This window comes from Fukomys damarensis, unplaced genomic scaffold (genome assembly GCF_012274545.1).
Source record: "Fukomys damarensis isolate Sample0158 unplaced genomic scaffold, DMR_v1.0_HiC HiC_scaffold_37, whole genome shotgun sequence".
Lineage (NCBI taxonomy): Eukaryota > Metazoa > Chordata > Mammalia > Rodentia > Bathyergidae > Fukomys > Fukomys damarensis.
Window position 1 is genome coordinate 41,222,418 of NW_022900949.1, and position 3,863 is coordinate 41,226,280.

General features: G+C 50.3%; 2 protein-coding genes across 3 annotated transcripts in view; one reads left to right on the forward strand and one right to left on the reverse strand.

Annotated features, from left to right (window-relative positions):
* The window catches only part of Ccdc71 (coiled-coil domain containing 71), a 6,910-nt gene extending 6,819 nt beyond the window's left edge, over window positions 1-91 (reverse strand). For both annotated transcript variants that reach the window (XM_010615588.3, XM_010615587.3), the window contains exon 1: window positions 5-91. The gene's annotated coding sequence lies outside the window, so the exon portion shown is untranslated. The remainder of the gene's footprint in view (window positions 1-4) is intronic.
* The window catches only part of Klhdc8b (kelch domain containing 8B), a 9,396-nt gene that overhangs the window by 679 nt on the left and 4,854 nt on the right, over window positions 1-3,863 (forward strand). The window lies entirely within an intron of this gene.

Below are 3,863 nucleotides of genomic sequence, written 5' to 3' on the forward strand. Positions count from 1 at the left end.
GCGCCGCGCGCCGCCGCGGGGACCCAAGACGCGCCTCTGCGCCGCCTCCGCTGCTCCAACATGGCCGCCTGCTGCGCGCCGGAAGTGTACCACACTTCCGCTTCCTGGACCCGGCCCGCCCTAGTGACCCTTGACCCTTGAGACCCCATTTTCACTCCAAAGCCTTGAGGCAAGGCATGTTGGGTACAAGGGAGGGCTTCCTGGAAGTGGTGGCTACTAGGACTGTTCTAACTAATCTAGTACAGCAAAGCACAGGAGATTGAGGAGTAGGTTTGCCCTTGGACATAGCCCCCATCAAGACTTACTGAAACCCAGCTAGGATGCAAGTTGGGGTTGGCACCCTTTCTAAGCGGCTCTGGTAGTGTATGATCTCCAGGAGTGGCTCCTGGCAAGGTCCAGGCCACTCTGGCCTTCCTGTAGCCACTGACAAGGCCCACTTCTGTCTGAGACACTTGACCAGAGGATCTAAGAGGATAGTGCCTCCTTACAGGGAGTGTCTCATTGTAGCCCCTTTGTTTTGCAGTGAAGATATGTCCTTCAAGGACAGAAAGTCTCTCTTTATGAGAACGGGTCTACTTCATATTCCATGAAAGGCTGGTGTGCACATGTGATCACATGTTCTATACAGAAGCCCGAAGCTGTCCATATTCAGTCTGTGGGCCACAACATACCAGTGTAGGTCTGAGTATATTCGCCCAGGCTGTTGTGCATAGATATAGTAGGGAAACTCTGGCTTACCCTTGACCCATCAATGGCAGAAAGTCCCATCTTCAGTCTTAACATTGCCAAGAATCCCTGCCATTTTGTGAGGAATACTAGAATATCAGTCTTTCCACCTATTCCCTCCAGCCAGCAGAGGGATGGTGGTTATAAGGTCCACTGACCAGTAGAACCAATAAGAGACTACAGGTCAAGCTGGCATAGTGGTGCACACCTGTAATCCCAGCACTCGGGAGGCTGAGGCAGGAGGGTTGCTGGAAGTTCAAGACCAGCCTGGGCTCTGCAGTGAGTTCCAGAGCAGTCTGAACTACATAGTGAGACCCTGTCTCAAAAAACCAAAAAAAAAAAAAGAGAGAGAGAGAGAGAGAGAATACAGGTCAAAATTATCCCTAGGGGCTTAGATGAAGGGTCAGAATGGTCTTCACAGCTCTGACCAAAGACTCTACTTGTTAGGGACCTCTAAGTCCCTGCTGGGAGTGTTCATGGGACACCTAGTTTCATGGATGAGGTAGTGTCCAAACCTATCAGAGGAAACAACGGTCTGTTTTTTTTTCTTGAGACAGGGTCTTGTTATGTAGTTCAGGTTGGCCTTGAACTCTTGGTGATTCTCCTGCCTTAGCCTCCCAAATGCTGAGGTCACAGGCATGGGCCACCACATCCAGCTCAGGGTATAATCAGAAAGTCTCAATTTGTTCTTTGCATTTTTTTTTGGTACTGGGAATGGAACTCAGGCCCCTCATGCTGTGTACTGCTGAGCTACATCCCCAGCCCAGAAAGTCCCAGTTTGGCACTTCAGTTGTGGGTGAGCTCTGTCTCTGGCCCTGTCTATGGTTCAGGGTTAGGATTGGTTCACTCATAGGACCAACCCAACCTCACCTTTTATCACAGTAGTTTCCAAAGCCAGCAGTGTTAACCCTCTGTGTGCAAGTGGAGTAGAGCTATACAAACAGAAGCTACTGGGTGGGGAATGTAGTTTAAACAGGCACAGCACCTACCTGACAAACAGAAGCCACATCCAAGAAGAGGTAGAACTTGGCCTCCAGAGATGACAGCCCAGGTGTGTTCTAGAAAGATCCTCTCTGGTGATGTCTAGCTTAGAGGTTAGAGCAAAATGGAAGGACAAGAATGGTAGCTCCCCCCACCAAAAAAAATAATGGTAGCTCCATCCCTTTTTTTCATGCATTCTAGCAATAAGAGCTGGAGTAAGTTAGGGTTAAGGGTCATGGGATACCTAGCTCTCTGAGTGGATGCTGCTGAAATATTGTGTGCTGGTGCCCTAAAATCTCTAGATGGAATCCTTTGGGAGCACTCATCAAAGCATAATATGACTTGACCTAGACTTTGGTGGATACTAACTACACAGGCATAACTCAAATCAGATAGGATGAGGTAAGAGAGACTATAACGTGATCCCAGGACCCATTCCTTGCTCTTCCTTTGGAATCTTGTATGGAATTTAGTGGACTCTGGATCCACATCTACCTGAGTAGAGAGATCTGGTAGAAATATAGATGTGAGTAAAGGCAATGGCCTAGAGAGATTGCTCCAAGACAGGGTATGTGGCTAGAAGGGAAATCCAGGGCTAAATCTTAGGCCATTCCCTGAGCAGAGGAAGGAGCCTATGAAGGCAGATAGCCTCAAGGATTTGGAAGGGAGGAAGAGAAGGCTAGAGGGACTTGGGGAACTGAAAGATATCTAAAGATAAACAGTTTCTAAGTGCTTATCTGCTGGAAAAGAAGAAGAGGGTGCTTGGAAAGGGAATAGTTTGAGGGGCTCTGCAGGGCAACGTGAGCACCCTATTGAAGGAATCAACAGTGCCCCAGGTGAGGAGCAAGTTGGGGAGTGAAGGATGGGAGGATAGAGGCATTCTAGTCAGGATCTGTGCAATTGGTAACCAGTCTGGGCACCACTATTTCTTTGCAGGTCTGCTGATTCAACTGCTAGGTTGAGAGAGGTTTCTCTCTCTCTGGTCATGGGAAAGGCTTCACACACACTCTGAGCAGGATAGAAGTCAGCCAGGCCAGGGCACTAATGCTCCCAAACAGATCTCAACCCATGATTAGTAGGGATTTGAGAATAAGTACCTCAGCTCCCTTTCATCTTAGGGTACAGCAATAATGTGAGGCCCATATTCTACACTGGCTCTCAGAATGCCCATGAAATCTGGTCCTAGTTGCCCGCAGTGGCAACTTGTTCAATGATACCTCCTTTATTGGCTGTTTTCTTTCTTTCTTTCTTTTTTTTTTTGCAGTACCAGGGATCGAACTCTGGACCTTGTGCTCTCGAGGCAGGCGCAGCACCACTGAGCTACATTTCTGGCCCTATCGGCTGCTTTCCTTGTCTCCTTGCTACTCCTCTGGTGGTACTTCCTGGCTTCACTCTCACACTAATTATATGCACTTGTGTCTTTGTTTCCAATACAATACTAAGGGTAAACTAAGACAGATGCTGTCCATATAAATGGGGTAAGGAACTGAGTAAAGTCAACTGTGAGAAATAATACTTTGAATGTTCAGAAGATAGGTAAGGCCAGGGTCTGAATCTGAGCTAGGTGGGTTCTTGTCCTCCCAACTTGCTCTCAACCCAGAGTTGGTTAGTGGCGGGCCCTGCACCCTGAATATGGAGTCACAAACACCTTGGGCCCCAGAATAGCCCCGGGACTCAGGAGGAGCTCTAGCCTCTAACTGTGCTGCTCAGAGTTACCAGTTCAAACCTGTAGTAGGGCCCATGGGGCCCTGACGGTCCCCCATTCTGTGGTTTTAATGTGCTGTATAGAATCTTTTCTGTATTATCTTGTCCCAGAGTTAGGGCAATACAGCCAGTCTTGCTCAACGGAGGTTCAGGACACGCGTCGAATGGCCTCTAGGGGGCGCCTCAGCGGAGTTCTTGCCTGGCTCCTGAGCTCAGCTGCGAGGGGCGGGCCCCCGGACCCAGAGAAGCCCCTTAGTGCAGGTGGCAGGCTCCAGGGCCCGCGAGCCCACGCGGGGTCCGTCTCGGAGAGAACACTCTCCGTCCAGGCTCTTCGCCTGTCACCGCATCCTCCTGCTCCGCCGGAGGTACACCCCCCCTCCCGTCGCAAGCCCGGGCACGCCCAGCGTGCACATGGCCGCCCCCCACACACACCCGGTGTGCCCGGGGGTCGT